The 18,888-nt window shown below is 27.0% G+C and overlaps 2 long non-coding RNA genes across 2 annotated transcripts; one reads left to right on the top strand and one right to left on the bottom strand.

The window, feature by feature from the left end:
• The first annotated feature begins 1,565 nt into the window (after positions 1-1,565).
• LOC126302204 (uncharacterized) lies at positions 1,566-3,316 on the top strand. Its single transcript, XR_007553121.1, has 2 exons — positions 1,566-2,002; positions 2,237-3,316. It is a non-coding gene; the product is annotated as an uncharacterized LOC126302204 (long non-coding RNA).
• Positions 2,737-17,848, bottom strand: LOC126302206 (uncharacterized). Its single transcript, XR_007553122.1, has 2 exons — positions 17,553-17,848; positions 2,737-3,774 (listed from the first exon to the last, which is right to left on the bottom strand). It is a non-coding gene; the product is annotated as an uncharacterized LOC126302206 (long non-coding RNA).
• Positions 17,849-18,888: the final 1,040 nt, after the last annotated feature.

Here is an 18,888-nt window from a genome sequence, read left to right as displayed (position 1 = left end):
ATTAATATAAATTATTTATTATATATAATTATAAAAAAAATAAAATGAGCAGTATAATTTAATCCTAATTAAACAAAATAATACATAAAAGAATTTCAAAAAAAAACTTTCGATTTATATATTAAATAAATGAAGTGCCTGATTAAAGGGTTACCTTGATAGGGTAAATAAAGTAAATTAAATTTCCTTCATTAAAATTACATAAGATAGAATTAAACTACCTCCTTTAGTATCAAAAACTAACGTGCATCATACACCTTAATGTAAAAAGGTAAGCTAAACAAGCTAATGGGTTCATACCCCATTTATAGAGGTATCAATCCTCTCCTTTTTAATGACCAACAACTCTACAAAACTTCTCTTCCTATCAACATTAATGATAGGAACGATCCTGTCCATTTCATCAAATTCCTGATTTGGGGTTTGAATAGGACTTGAGATCAACTTACTTTCATTTATTCCGCTCCTAACAAGAAATAAAAATATAATAATAAATGAATCATCAATTAAATATTTTATTGTCCAAGCAATAGCATCGACAATATTATTATTTTCAATTTTGCTGATTCAAATAAAATATCCCATGGGATGGGAAACAGAATTTATCCCATCAATAATAATTAGATCTAGACTATTATTAAAGATTGGAGCTGCACCGTTCCATTTCTGATTTCCAGAAGTTATAGGAGCATCAAGATGAAATAATTGTTTAACATTAATAACATGACAAAAAATCGCCCCAATAATGGTCTTATCTTATTGTATTCAATTAAGAACTTTTATTTGAACAATTATTATCTTAAGAATTATTATTGGGGCAATAGGAGGTTTAAATCAAACATCCTTACGACAACTTTTAGCATATTCATCAATCAGACAACTAGGTTGAATAATTAGATCATTAACAGTCAGAGAAAACATCTGAGAACTATACTTCATTATTTACTCACTATTAAGATTAATTATAGTTTTATTATTTAAGCAAATAAATTTATTTTTCATAAATCAAATTTATTCAGCCAGAAATATAAAAACCGAAATTAAATTCATAATATTCTTATCTTTATTATCTTTAGGTGGACTACCACCATTCCTTGGATTCTTACCAAAATGAATTGTAATACAATCATTAATAGAAAACAATATAACAACTATTATAACTATTATAGTTGTATTAACTACAATTACACTCTACTACTATATACGTATTTGATTCTCAGCTCTAATTATATCATACACAGAAAATTCGTGATCTATAAAGATAAAGTCCCAAAAATCAAGAATCATTCTTCCTATAACAGTAATAATTTCAACAATAGGATTGATTTCAACATCAACCTTAATTTCATTATACTAAGGACTTAAGTTAATCAAACTAATAACCTTCAAAGTTATAATTAAAAGAATAATCTTTTAGGCCTTAGTAAAATTTTACACCTCTAGAATTGCAGTCTAGAATCATAATTGAATATAAGACCTAAATATGATAAGAGAGAAAACATCTCATAAGTAGATTTACAGTCTACCACCTAAAATTCATCCATCTTACCGCAAAAATGATTATTCTCAACAAACCATAAGGACATTGGTACTTTATACTTCATATTTGGAGCATGAGCAGGAATAGTAGGAACATCAATAAGAATACTTATTCGTGCTGAACTTGGCCAACCCAGATCTCTAATTGGGGATGACCAGATTTATAATGTTATTATTACAGCTCACGCATTCGTAATAATTTTCTTTATAGTAATACCTATTATAATTGGTGGATTTGGTAATTGACTTGTTCCACTAATAATTGGTGCACCAGATATAGCATTTCCACGAATAAATAATATAAGTTTTTGATTACTACCACCTTCACTAACCCTTCTTCTTACATCTTCTATAGTAGATAATGGTGCTGGTACAGGATGAACAGTTTACCCTCCTCTCGCAGGAGCTATTGCACACGGGGGTGCATCTGTAGATCTAGCTATTTTTTCACTGCACTTAGCAGGTGTATCATCTATTCTTGGTGCAGTGAATTCCATTACAACAGCAATTAATATACGATCAGAAAGTATAACTTTAGATCAAACACCTTTATTTGTATGATCTGTAGCTATTACAGCATTACTTCTCCTTCTTTCACTTCCAGTTTTAGCAAGAGCTATTACTATATTATTAACAGATCGAAATTTAAATACATCATTCTTTGACCCTCTAGCTATTTTTTCACTGCACTTAGCAGGTGTATCATCTATTCTTGGTGCAGTGAATTTCATTACAACAGCAATTAATATACGATCAGAAAGTATAACTTTAGATCAAACACCTTTATTTGTATGATCTGTAGCTATTACAGCATTACTTCTCCTTCTTTCACTTCCAGTTTCAGCAGGAGCTATTACTATATTATTAACAGATCGAAATTTAAATACATCATTCTTTGACCCTGCAGGAGGGGGTGACCCAATTCTATATCAACATCTATTTTGATTCTTTGGACACCCAGAAGTTTATATTTTAATTCTACCGGGGTTCGGAATTATTTCACATATTGTATGTCAAGAAAGAGGAAAAATTGAATCATTTGGAACATTAGGTATAATTTATGCTATACTATCAATTGGACTAATAGGATTTATTGTATGAGCACATCATATATTTACAGTAGGAATGGATGTTGACACACGAGCATATTTTACATCAGCAACAATAATTATTGCTGTACCTACAGGAATTAAGGTATTTAAATGATTAGCTACATTATATGGAACTAAATTCAAGTTCAATCCACCATTATTATTAGCTCTAGGATTTATTTTCCTATTTACAATTGGTGGATTTACAGGATTAGTATTAGCAAATTCATCACTTGATATTGTATTACATGATACATATTATGTAGTAGCCCACTTTCATTATGTATTATCTATAGGAGCAGTATTTGCAATTATAGGAGGTGTCATTCAATGATATCCACTATTTACAGGATTAACTATAAATAATACATGATTAAAAATCCAATTTACAATTATATTCATTGGAGTAAATTTAACATTCTTTCCTCAACACTTCCTAGGATTAGCAGGAATACCTCGACGATACTCTGACTACCCAGACGCATATACATCATGAAACGTAGTATCAAGAATTGGGTCTACAATTTCTATTGTAGGAATCATTATATTCATTGTAATTATATGAGAAAGAATGATTACAAACCGAGCAATTATATTTAGAGCTAACATAAGAAGATCAACAGAATGACTACAAAATAACCCTCCTGCAGAACATAGTTACTCAGAATTACCATTAATCTCTAGATTCTAATATGGCAGATTAGTGCAGTAGATTTAAGCTCTACAAATAAAGGTTTGACCTTTTATTAGAAAATATTTATTAATGGCAACATGATCAAATTTATCTCTTCAAGATGGAGCTTCACCATTAATGGAGCAATTATCATTCTTTCATGATCATACTATGGTCGTATTATTATTAATTACAGTAATTGTAGGTTATGCCCTAAGTTATATATTATTTATTGCCTATACTAACCGTAATATACTTCATGGACATTTAATTGAAACAATCTGAACAGCTTTACCAGCAATTACATTAATTTTTATTGCCCTTCCATCATTACGACTATTATATTTACTTGATGATTCAGTAGATGCAATAATTACAATTAAAACCATTGGACGACAATGATATTGAAGATATGAATATTCAGACTTCATAGACGTAGAATTTGACACTTATATAACACCAGAACAAGACCTAGAAAATGATGGATTCCGACTACTAGATGTAGATAACCGAACAATCCTACCAATAAATACAGAAGTACGAGTATTAACAAGAGCATCAGATGTTCTACACTCATGAGCAGTTCCTGCATTAGGGGTTAAAATTGATGCACCGCCAGGTCGGTTAAATCAAGGAACATTCACAATAAATCGACCTGGATTATTCTTTGGACAATGCTCAGAAATCTGTGGAGCAAACCACAGATTTATACCAATTGTAATTGAAAGAACTTCAGTAAATTTATTTATTAAGTGATTATCTAAGATAATTTAAGGAGTTAGTTAAAATAAATAACATTAGAGTGTCAATCTAAAGTAACTAAAAAAAATTAGTACACCTTGAAATTCATCAGATGACTGAAAGTAGGTAATGGTCTCTTAAACCAAATAATAGTAAATTAACGACTACTTCTGATGGGGAAATTATATCCAAATCCCTCAAATATCCCCTCTTATATGATTCTCACTTTTCATTATATTTTCAGCTACATTAATCTTGTTTAATCAAATAAACTTCTTCTCATTTAAACCTAACCTTATTAAAAGAGCAGAAAAAGGAACAATTGAAATAAAAAACTTAAATTGAAAATGATAACAAATCTATTCTCAACATTTGACCCATCAACTAACATCTTTAATTTATCATTAAATTGAACTAGAACATTTCTAGGACTATTATTAATCCCATCACTATTTTGACTTACACCATCACGAATTAACATTATCTGAAATAAACTAAATTTAACCTTACATAATGAATTTAAAACACTTCTTGGACCAAAATCATTTAATGGAACAACATTCATTTTCATCTCAATTTTTATTATAATATTATTTAACAATTTCATAGGATTATTCGCTTATATTTTTACTAGAACAAGACATTTAGCATTAACATTTGCAATTGCCCTACCTATATGGCTAAGATTTATATTATTTGGATGAATTAACCATACTAATCATATATTTACACACCTTGTACCACAAGGTACACCGCCTGCATTAATATCATTTATAGTACTAATTGAAACAATTAGTAATGTTATTCGACCAGGTACATTAGCAGTACGGTTGGCAGCAAATATAATTGCAGGACACTTATTATTAACCTTATTAGGAAACACAGGACCATCTATAGCAATAAACTTAATCTCATTACTAATTATTGGACAAATACTTCTATTAATTCTAGAATCAGCAGTAGCAATAATTCAAGCCTATGTTTTCTCAATTCTAAGAACTCTATATTCTAGAGAAGTATATTAAACCTATGTTAACAACTCACTCAAACCACCCATTCCACTTAGTAGACTATAGACCTTGACCATTAACAGGAGCAATTGGAGCAATAGTCCTAGTATCAGGACTAGCAAAATGATTCCACCTATTTAATATTAACTTATTCATAATTGGATTTGGAATTACCCTTCTAACTATAATTCAATGATGACGAGATGTAGTACGAGAAGGAACATATCAAGGATTACATACAGGATTTGTATCAATTGGATTACGATGAGGAATAATTTTATTTATTGCATCAGAGGTATTATTTTTCGTTTCTTTTTTTTGAGCATTCTTTAGAAGAAGATTAGCACCAACAATTGAACTAGGAATACTATGACCTCCAATAGGAATTCAACCCTTTAACCCTATACAAATTCCATTACTTAATACAGCTATTCTTTTAGCATCAGGAGTAACAGTAACATGAGCACATCATAGTTTAATGGAATCTAATCATACTCAAGCACTACAAGGATTATTCTTCACAGTGTTATTAGGACTATACTTTACAATACTTCAAGCATATGAATATTGAGAAGCACCTTTTACCATTGCAGATGCAGTTTATGGATCAACATTCTTTGTTGCAACAGGATTCCATGGTTTACACGTAATTATTGGAACAATCTTTTTATCAACATGTCTACTTCGACACTCAATAAATCAATTTTCACCAAGACATCACTTTGGATTTGAAGCAGCAGCATGATACTGACACTTCGTAGACGTAGTATGATTATTCTTATATATCTCTATTTATTGATGAGGTAGATAATTGTTTTTCTAGTATAAATAGTACATTTGACTTCCAATCAGAAAGCTTGATATAAATCAAGAAAAACAATTCTAATTCTATCAACAAGAGTTCTCATTAGATTTATTATTCCAATAATTGTTATAATCCTGGCAACAACACTATCAAAAAAATTAATTAATGATCGAGAAAAAAGATCACCATTTGAATGTGGGTTTGATCCAAAAAGATCAGCACGAATACCATTCTCAATACGATTCTTCCTAATCGCAGTAATCTTTTTAATTTTTGATGTAGAAATTGCACTAATTCTACCAATTGTAATTATTTTTAAAACTTCAGACATTATAATCTGAACAGTATCAACAATATTTTTTATTCTAGTTCTATTAGGAGGACTATACCATGAATGAAACCAAGGAGCATTACAATGAGCAGAATAAAGGGTTGTAGTTAAATATAACATTTGGATTGCATTCAAAAAGTATTGATATTATCAATCAACCTTAAATAGAATAAGAAGCGAAATATTGCAGTCAGTTTCGACCTGGAAGATTGGTATGTACTACCCTTATTCTTATTAATTGAAGCCAAAAAGAGGCGTATTACTGTTACTAATATATTTGAACTATAATAGTTCCAATTAAGGAAATGTAAAGCCAATATGAAAGCTGCTAACTTTTTATATTAGCGGTTAAACTCCGTTAACATTTCTAAAATTTATATAGTTTAAATAAAACATTACATTTTCACTGTAAAAATAATATATCTATATATATAAATACTTAAAAGTAAAAATACTTCCTTAACATCTTCAGTGTCACGCTCTAATTATAAGCTATTTAAGTAAACGAAAATCAATATTACCAAAATAAATATTCAAAAAATAAAAGTTAAAAGATAAATCTTGAAATTAGAATCATATCAACCTTGAATATAACCAATTAAATAAATAAATAATCTATATAAACCTTGACCACCAAGTAATTCACCTCAACCATAATCAAATGACTTAGATGAATAATAACCTATTTTTAAAGGAATATATCTAATAAACTTAGTTGAAAGAAAAGGTATAAATCATATAGAACCAGCAAATCTAACAAAAGAAAGTATACTTAAAGAAAATAAATTATGAGAAAAATCAAAATTAGAAATAAGATAACCTAAATAAGCACCTAAAATAACAACTGTAATAGTTAAAAACTTTAAATAATAAGGTAAAGCAATCACATGAGGAATAGGAAAAATTAATCAAGATAAAAGACTACCACCAAAAACAGCAACAAACAATAGACCAATTATTCCAAATGAAATATAATAACCCTTATCATCAAAAGAAAATCTAGAATAAAAATTATTATCACCAGATATTGAATAATAAAACAAACGAAAAGAATAGGAAGCAGTTAAACCAGTAGAAAAAAAAATAAAGAAAAAAAATTAAACAATTAATTCATCTTAAACAAACCATCTCAAGAATTAAATCCTTTGAATAAAATCCCGCTAAAAAAGGTATTCCACACAAAGATAAACTAGAAACATTAAAACAAACTGAAGTTAAAGGTATGAAATTAACAATTGATCCTATAAAACGAATATCCTGAGAATCCTTCAAATTATGAATTATTGAACCTGCACATAAAAATAATAATGCCTTAAATAAAGCATGAGCCAATAAATGAAAAAATGCAAGCTTTGGATAACCTATAGCCAAAATTCTTATTATTAAACCAAGTTGTCTTAAAGTAGAAAGAGCAATAATCTTCTTTAAATCAAACTCAAAATTAGCGCCCAATCCAGCCATAAATATAGTTATACAACCAATTAAAAGTAAAAATCAACCACAATTATAAGTATCCAATATTGGTCTAAAACGAATTAATAAATAAACACCAGCAGTAACAAGAGTAGAAGAATGAACTAAAGCAGAAACAGGAGTAGGAGCTGCTATAGCAGCAGGAAGTCATGAAGAGAAAGGAATCTGAGCTCTCTTAGTTATAGCTGCTAAAACAATTAATATGGTAATGAGCTTTATTTCAAAAGAATTAGAAATAAAATCCTAATAATAAATATAATTTCAACCACCAAAATTTAACATTCATGCAATAGAAATTAAAATAGCAACATCACCAATACGATTAGAAAGTGCAGTTAATATACCAGCACTATAAGATTTTACATTTTGATAATAAATAACTAAACAATAAGAAACTAAACCTAAACCATCTCAACCTAATAAAATTCTAATTAAATTAGGACTAATAATTAAAAAACCTATAGAAAGAATAAATATTAAAACAATAATAATAAAACGATTTATATTCTTTTCACCAGATATATAATCCTCTCTATAATAAATAACCAAAGAAGAAATATATATAACAAAAGATATAAAAATAAGAGATATTCAATCCAAAATTAAAGTTATAACAACTATAGAACCATTTAAATTGAAAAGCTCTCACTCAACAAAAACTCTATAATCAACTATTAAATAATAAATACCTAAAATAAAAATTATAGTTCTCGAAATAAACAAAGAAAAAAAACTCAAAGAACAAATAGAAAATAAATTCACGGCCTAAGATGAAAAACTTCATATCATTGATTCCACAAAACAATATTTTTAATTAAAATACTTAAGCAAACTAAACAAAGAAATATTCACCCTTTAAACAGAGAATATTTAAAGGCAATCAATGTAAAAGTAAAAGATGATATTCACGAAAATAACCAAGAGAACAAGTATAAACACCAGAATAATAATTCCCATGCTGAGAATAAGAATATATATACAAAGTATAAACAGCTCTAAAAAAAGATAAAAAAATCAAAGCAAAGAATCTAAAAGAAGATCAAGATATAATTCTATTTAATAATCTAATTTCACCTACCAAATTTAAAGAAGGAGGAGCAGCCATATTTGATGATCTTAAAAGAAATCATCATAAAGCCATTCTTGGCATCAAATTAATTATACCCTTGTTAATTAATAATCTTCGTCTACCTAAACGTTCATAAATAATATTAGATAAACAAAATAAACCAGAAGAACATAAACCATGACCAACCATTAGAGAAAGAGAACCTACACAACCTCATCAATTCATAGTCATCAATCCACCAATAACCATTCTTATATGAGCAACAGAAGAATATGCAATTAAAGACTTTAAATCAACCTGACGAAAACAAATAAATCTTACAATAACACCCCCAGATAAACCTAAAGACAATCAAAAATAATTAAACTTTAAACCCAAATAAGAAATAACCTTTATAACACGAAAAATACCATAACCACCTAACTTTAATAAAACACCAGCAAGAATTATTCTACCTGAAATAGGGGCCTCTACATGAGCCTTAGGAAGTCATAAATGAACCAAAAACATAGGTATCTCAACTAAAAAAGCCAAAATTATAAATACATAAAACATAAAATAATAAGAACCAAAATCAACCAATAAAGGAAAATATAAAGTATTAGAAAAATCATAAACCTTAAATAAAACTAATAATAAAGGTAATCTAGCAACCAAAGTATAAAAAATTAAATAAACACCAGCCTGCAAACGCTCAGGTTGATAACCCCAACCCAAAATTAAAAGTATAGTAGGAACTAATCTAGCCTCAAAAAAAATATAAAAAGAAAGAAGACTTAATGTAGCAAATGAACAATAAAGCATAATTATTAAAATCAAAACCATAAAAACAAAAAAATTAGAATGATATGAACTTAAATAAACTGAACCTCTAGCAGTGATTATTAAAGAACAAATCCAAAAACTAAGTAAAATGAAACTAAAAGAAAAATAATCAATACCAAAATAATATCTAATTATATTCAAATCAGCATATGAATAAACACAAATTATAAAAACAAAACCCGACAGGAACATTAAAGAATGAACCAACCATCAACAATTATTTAATAAACAAAGAGGGATCAAAAAAATAGTTATAAATAAATACTTTAACATAAAGATAAACCAAAAGAATTAAAAAAATCATTACCATGAGAACGAATTATTGAAACTAAAATAGAAAGACCTAAAGCACCCTCACAAACAGAAAAAACTAAAAAAATAACAGGAAAAAAATAATCATAATCAAACTCAATAAGAAAAACAATAACTAACATAAATAAAGAAAGAACAATATATTCTAATCTCAAAAGAACCATTAATAAATGTTTACGTTTAGAAGAAAAAACATAAACACCAGCAAAATAAATCAATAAAGAAGTAAAAATAGAGAATACAAACATTAGTTTTAATACTTTAAAAAAAACGCCGGTCTTGTAAACCGGAAATAAGTCCAACCCCCACTTTTAAAACTTCAGAGGTGGAAAAGCTTCCATCATCGGTCCCCAAAACCGGTATTTTAAATAAACTAACCCCTGAAATGATCAAAATAATAATTATATCATTATCAAATGTAATAAATATTAATTTTATTAAATTAAGACACCCAATATCAATAATGCTTTTTATTATCCTTCAAACCTTCCTAGTTGGATTAATAACAGGAACAATAATAGAAAGATATTGATTATCATATATTTTATTTTTAACATTTCTTGGTGGTATACTAGTATTATTTATTTACATTACAAGAATTGCATCAAACGAAATATTTCAGCCTAAATCAATCACTATAATTATTACATTAATAATGTGAGTATTTATCATATTAATATTAATTATTCTAGATATATCTATATTTATAGACTTTTTCAAAAACACCGAAACTATAAATATTGATAATTTAATCAATTATCAAGAAATAACACTATCTTTAGAAAAATTATATAATAGACCAACATTCATTATTACAATAATAATAATAATTTATTTATTTTTAGCACTACTAGCAGTTGTTAAAATCACCAATATTAATCAGGGACCTATTCGTAAAATAAGATAATTACTAATGAATAAACCCTTACGATTAAGACATCCTTTAATTAAAATTATTAATAACTCTTTAATTGACTTACCTGCCCCAACAAATATTTCATTTTGATGAAATTTTGGATCCCTATTAGGGTTATGTTTGGTAATTCAAATCGTAACTGGACTATTTTTAGCTATACATTATACATCAAATATTGAAATAGCATTCAGTAGTGTAGTACACATCTGCCGAGACGTAAATAATGGTGGAATTATCCGAACCTTACACGCAAATGGAGCATCTATATTTTTTATTTGTATTTACTTACATGTAGGACGGGGAATTTACTATGGATCTTATATGTATATATACATACCTGAATAATTGGTACAGTGATTTTATTTTTAGTTATAGCAACTGCATTTATAGGATATGTCTTACCCTGAGGCCAAATATCTTTTTGAGGTGCAACAGTAATTACTAATTTATTATCAGCAATCCCATACTTAGGAACAGATTTAGTCCAATGAGTATGAGGAGGATTCGCTGTTGATAATGCAACATTAAATCGATTCTTCACATTCCATTTTGTATTACCATTTATTATTGCTGCTATAGCAGCAATTCATTTATTTTTTCTTCACCAAACAGGATCTAATAATCCTCTTGGACTAAATGGAGATATTGAAAAAATTCCATTCCATCCATACTTTACCTTTAAGGATTCTATTACATTTGTAATAATAACATCATTATTAATTATACTATGTTTAATTAATCCTTACCTATTAGGAGATCCAGATAACTTTGTACCTGCCAACCCATTAGTAACACCAGTTCACATTCAACCAGAATGATATTTCCTATTTGCATATGCAATTCTATGATCTATCCCTAATAAGTTAGGAGGTGTTATTGCATTATTTTTATCAATTAGGATCTTAATAATTTTACCATTTTATAATAAAACACCATTCCGAGGCATTCAATTTTACCCTATTAATCAAATTTTATTCTGAATTATAGTAGTTGTTGTATGCTTACTAACGTGAATTGGTAAACGACCTGTTGAAGAACCTTATATTATAACAGGTCAAATCTTAACAATTATTTACTTCACATATTTCTTAATTAATGTCCATGTCACAAACGCATGAGATAAATTAATTAAGGAATAAAGTTAATTAGCTTAGGAAAAGCATATGTTTTGAAAACATAAAATTAGAAGTTTAACTCTTCTATTAACTTTTCTCAAAAAATTTCACTAAACAAATGAGATAAATAAAATCTTTAAACCAACAAAGAAAATAAAAAAATTCAAAGATAAAGGTAAAAAACTTTTTCAAGCTAAGTACATTAATTTATCATAACGGAACCGTGGTAATGTTCCACGAACCCAAATAAAACCAAAAGATATAATAGCAAGCTTAATAAAAAATATAAAAGAATAAAAATCACCGCCCAAAAAAATTAAAGCCAATAACATTCTTATGAAGACAATTCTAGTATATTCAGCTAAAAAAATTAAAGTAAAACCACCCGCACCATACTCAATATTAAATCCTGAAACTAACTCAGATTCCCCTTCAGCAAAATCAAAAGGAGTACGATTAGTTTCAGCTAAGCAAGAAGCAAAACAAGCTAAAGCTAAAGGAAAAGAAGTAATAATAAATCAACAATAAAGCTGATAGTTTATAAAATCAAACATATTAAAACTACCAATCAAAATAATTAAAGACAATAAAATTAAAGCTAAACTAACTTCATAAGAAATTGTTTGAGCAACAGAACGAAGAGAACCTAATAATGAATAGTTTGAATTAGAAGATCAACCAGCAATTATAACAGTATAAACACCTAATCTAGTACAACATAAAAAAATAAAAATCCATAAGAAAAAGAACACATATAAGTTAAATAAGGAAAAATTACTCAAACGGCTAAAGAAATCATTAAATTAAAAACAGGGGAAAAATAATAAAGTAGGTAATTAGATATAATAGGAATTGGCTGCTCCTTACAAATTAACTTAATAGCATCTCTAAATGGCTGAGGAATTCCAACAAAACCTACCTTATTTGGACCCTTTCGAATCTGAATATAACCTAAAACCTTACGCTCTAATAAAGTTAAAAAGGCAACACTAATTAAAACACAAATAACCAATAAAAGAAAATTCAAAATAAATATAAATAAATCATAAAGTATCAATACTATTTGTAGAAAAAATCTACATAAATGAATTCTAAATTCAACACATTAATCTGTCAAAATAGTAAATAAATTAATATTAATCAATATAACAAAAAATATTTTAACCATATGGTCCTTTCGTACTAATATGGATTAACAATCTTAGGATAGAAACCGACCTGGCTCACGCCGGTCTGAACTCAGATCATGTAAGAATTTAAAGGTCGAACAGACCTAATCATTGGGCTCCTGCACCCAAAATTTTTCTTAATCCAACATCGAGGTCGCAATCTGCTTTGTCGATATGAGCTCTCAAAAACAATTACGCTGTTATCCCTAAGGTAACTTAATCTTATGATCATAAATTATGGATCAAAATAACAAACATAAATAAATGATATAATAATGAGGAGTTTATCTATTCTTCATGTCACCCCAACAAAACATCATCATTAAATATAGAAAGACAAACAAAAAACTATATAAAAGTAAAATGTCAAGCTCTATAGGGTCTTCTCGTCCTAAAGAAGAATTTAAGCCTTTTGACTCAAAAGTTAAATTCAAAAATTTATTAAGAGACAGTTGATTTCTCGTCAAGCCATTCATTCCAGCCACTAATTAAGAGACTAATGATTATGCTACCTTTGCACGGTCAAAATACCGCGGCTCTTTAAAAATACGCTCAGTGAGCAGGCCATACCTCAAAATATAAACAAGAGGACATGTTTTTGATAAACAGGCGGAAATCAATTTTGCCTAGTTCCATATAATAAGTTCACAAGGTAAAAATTTCATACAAATAAATATACTAATTCTATCATTATTACAAAAATTTTAAAATTAAATTAATAATCTTAATAAAAAACCTAAAATATTTATAAAATCAAAATAAAAAATAATGAACTAAAACGTAATCTTAAAGATAGCTGGTTTAAAGCTTACTATTATATTTTTATAAAATAAATTATAGGTTATTAACTTCAAAGCTTATCCCTTAAAGAATAAATAAGTTAATATTTTTACTTAAAAAATTAAATAAAAACAAATAACTTTAAAAAATAAATTTTTTTCTTAAGAAACTAGATATCTTGGGAAACGATTAACATCTCATTTCTATAAATAATTTAATAATATTTATGATACATTAACTATAAATTATTTATAAATCAACCCAAATCGAGACAAGTAAAATAAATACTAAAATTTTGATAAACCCTGATACAAAAGGTACAATAAATAAAATCTACTTAAAAAAATTTAAAATATTATTTCATAAAACACTTACATTACCAATAAACTATAATTAAAAAAATCAATTCTATAAAATATACTAAGACAAAAATACAATAAAATTATTTATATTAAATAATTAAATAAACAAAAAATAAATATAATAAAATAAATAATCAAGATATCCTGATTTGCACTGAAAAATTTTCAGTGTAAATGAAACACTTTACTAATAAGTTATATCTTGAAACTCTTCCTAGATACACTTTCCAGTACATCTACTATGTTACGACTTATCTCATCTAAATTGAAGCTACTTTAAAATAAAATAGAATAACCAATAATGAGAGCGACGGGCGATGTGTACACATCTCAGAGCCAATATCAGTTAAATTACATAAATTAAATTACTATCAAATCCACCTTCATTAACAGTATTTCACTATCAAATTCGTTATAAACAAAAATCTATTGTAACCCACCTCCTCTTAACTATAAGCTGCACCTTGACCTGAAATATTTTATAATTATAAATCTTGAGAATTATAACTCTAAAAAGATTCTCTGATAACGGAGATATACAAACAAATAAATTAAGTAGAGTAAATCGTGTATTATCAATCATGGGGTAGGTTCCTCTGAATGGAATGAGATACCGCCAAATTCTTTGGGTTTAAAGACCTTAACTAATAGTACCCTGGTAAATATAATTAACATTTAAAATAATAGGGTATCTAATCCTAGTTTATTATTTAAATTTCACCGATTCATAAAAAGGGCCACAAATAAATTTTAACATTTCACCTTACAAATTTATATTTCAACCCTAATAATATAAACAACTGTTTTAACCAATAATATTCACTTGTATCAATCGTATAACCGCGGCTGCTGGCACGAATTATGCCAATACTAAATCAATTGCTAAATCCAAAATCACTTGATAATTAAATCAAATTACTACAAAAAGAACATTTAGTCTAACAAAACTTACATATAATACAAAGAAAAAGTGAATAAACAAGCAAGAATAAAACTTTTAAAAATAAAAAATAAGAAAATTTTAAATCTATTAATTCAGGAAAAAATAAAAGATTCAAATATTTAAAGAAAAAAAAAGAAAAAAACCACAAACATTAACAAAAAAAAAAAAGAAACGCCCCTATGTATGACCACCACAACTTCTCTATTATATATAATTAAAGATTAATATGGAACATGTATAGCAATAAATGTATTATATTGTTTCTTATTTAATCTTTCTTTTCACTAATAAATAAAGAAAGATTAAATAATATAATAAATATATTTTATACAATTATGTAATTTAATATAATATGTTATTAATATGAATTCTTTTTTCTATATTAAGTTAACTTTCATATATATTAGTTAAATAATCTAATTATAGATAATTTACATAATTATATTATTATAATTAATATAATTATTTATATTAATTATAATATTTTATTTTTAAATTAATAATTTTATTTTTTATATCCAATTATAATAATATTAAATATTAAATTACATATTATTATAAATATTATATTATAATAACCTATTTTAAGCTAAAAACATAAGTAGCTATAATCCTAGGTAAATAATTGCATTAAAATAATCAATTGATAATGGTAAGATGAACTTATAATACTTTAATTTCAATTAAATGTAATATATTAATATAAATTAATTATTATATATATATATATATATATATATAAAAAATAAAATGAGCAGGATAAATTAATCCTAATTAAACAAAATAATACATAAAAGAATTTCAAAAAAAAACTTTCGATTTATATATTAAATAAATGAAGTGCCTGATTAAAGGGTTACCTTGATAGGGTAAATAAAGTAAATAAAATTACCTTCATTAAAATTACATAAGATAGAATTAAACTACCTCCTTTAGTATCAAAAACCAACGTGGATCATACACCTTAATGTAAAAAGGTAAGCTAAACAAGCTAATGGGTTCATACCCCATTTATAGAGGTATCAATCCTCTCCTTTTTAATGACCAACAACTCTACAAAACATCTCTTCCTATCAACATTAATGATAGGAACGATCCTGTCCATTTCATCAAATTTCTGATTTGGGGTTTGAATAGGACTTGAGATCAACTTACTTTCATTTATTCCGCTCCTAACAAGAAATAAAAATATAATAATAAATGAATCATCAATTAAATATTTTGTTGTCCAAGCAATAGCATCGACAATATTATTATTTTCAATTTTGCTGATTCAAATAAAATATCCCATGGGATGGGAAACAGAATTTATCCCATCAATAATAATTAGATCTAGACTATTATTAAAGATTGGAGCTGCACCTTTCCATTTCTGATTTCCAGAAGTTATAGGAGCATCAAGATGAAATAATTGTTTAACATTAATAACATGACAAAAAATCGCCCCAATTATGGTCTTATCTTATTGTATTCAATTAAGAACTTTTATTTGAACAATTATTATCTTAAGAATTATTATTGGGGCAATAGGAGGTTTAAATCAAACATCCTTACGACAACTTTTAGCATATTCATCAATCAGACATCTAGGTTGAATAATTAGATCAATAATAATTAGATCTAGACTATTATTAAAGATTGGAGCTGCACCTTTCCATTTCTGATTTCCAGAAGTTATAGGAGCATCAAGATGAAATAATTGTTTAACATTAATAACATGACAAAAAATCGCCCCAATTATGGTCTTATCTTATTGTATTCAATTAAGAACTTTTATTTGAACAATTATTATCTTAAGAATTATTATTGGGGCAATAGGAGGTTTAAATCAAACATCCTTACGACAACTTTTAGCATATTCATCAATCAGACATCTAGGTTGAATAATTAGATCATTAACAGTCAGAGAAAACATCTGAGAACTATACTTCATTATTTACTCACTATTAAGATTAATTATAGTTTTATTATTTAAGCAAATAAATTTATTTTTCATAAATCAAATTTATTCAGCCAGAAATATAAAAACCGTAATTAAATTCATAATATTCTTATCTTTATTATCTTTAGGTGGACTACCACCATTCCTCGGATTCTTACCAAAATGAATTGTAATACAATCATTAATAGAAAACAATATAACAACTATTATAACTATTATAGTTGTATTAACTACAATTACACTCTACTACTATATACGTATTAGATTCTCAGCTCTAATTATATCATACACAGAAAATTCGTGATCTATAAAGATAAAGTCCCAAAAATCAAGAATCATTCTTCCTATAACAGTAATAATTTCAACAATAGGATTGATTTCAACATCAACCTTAATTTCATTATACTAAGGACTTTAGACGTAGAATTTGACACTTATATAACACCAGAACAAGACCTAGAAATGATGGATTCCGACTACTAGATGTAGATAACCGAACAATCCTACCAATAAATACAGAAGTACGAGTATTAACAAGAGCATCAGATGTTCTACACTCATGAGCAGTTCCTGCATTAGGGGTTAAAATTGATGCAACGCCAGGTCGGTTAAATCAAGGAACATTCACAATAAATCGACCTGGATTATTCTTTGGACAATGCTCAGAATTCTGTGGAGCAAACCACAGATTTATACCAATTGTAATTGAAAGAACTTCAGTAAATTTATTTATTAAGTGATTATCTAAGATAATTTAAGGAGTTAGTTAAAATAAATAACATTAGAGTGTCAATCTAAAGTAACTAAAAAAAATTAGTACACCTTGAAATTCATCAGATGACTGAAAGTAAGTAATGGTCTCTTAAACCAAATAATAGTAAATTAACGACTACTTCTGATGGGGAAATTATATCCAAATCCCTCAAATATCCCCTCTTATATGATTCTCACTATTCATTATATTTTCAGCTACATTAATCTTGTTTAATCAAATAAACTTCTTCTCATTTAAACCTAACCTTATTAAAAGAGCAGAAAAAGGAACAATTGAAATAAAAAACTTAAATTGAAAATGATAACAAATCTATTCTCAACATTTGACCCATCAAGTAACATCTTTAATTTATCATTAAATTGAACTAGAACATTTCTAGGACTATTATTAATCCCATCACTATTTTGACTTACACCATCACGAATTAACATTATCTGAAATAAACTAAATTTAACCTTACATAATGAATTTAACACATTTCTTGGACCAAAATCATTTAATGGAACAACATTCATTTTCATCTCAATTTTTATTATAATATTATTTAACAATTCCATAGGATTATTCCCTTATATTTTTACTAGAACAAGACATTTAGCATTAACATTTGCAATTGCCCTACCTATATGGCTAAGATTTATATTATTTGGATGAATTAACCATACTAATCATATATTTACACACCTTGTACCACAAGGTACACCGCCTGCATTAATATCATTTATAGTACTAATTGAAACAATTAGTAATGTTATTCGACCAGGTACATTAGCAGTACGGTTGGCAGCAAATATAATTGCAGGACACTTATTATTAACCTTATTAGGAAACACAGGACCATCTATAGCAATAAACTTAATCTCATTACTAATTATTGGACAAATACTTCTATTAATTCTAGAATCAGCAGTAGCAATAATTCAAGCCTATGTTTTCTCAATTCTAAGAACTCTATATTCTAGAGAAGTATATTAAACCTACGTTAACAACTCACTCAAACCACCCATTCCACTTAGT

The sequence above is a fragment of the Schistocerca gregaria genome, unplaced genomic scaffold (genome assembly GCF_023897955.1).
Source record: "Schistocerca gregaria isolate iqSchGreg1 unplaced genomic scaffold, iqSchGreg1.2 ptg000169l, whole genome shotgun sequence".
NCBI classification, from domain to species: Eukaryota; Metazoa; Arthropoda; class Insecta; order Orthoptera; family Acrididae; genus Schistocerca; species Schistocerca gregaria.
This window is presented reverse-complemented; position numbering and strand designations above follow the sequence as displayed.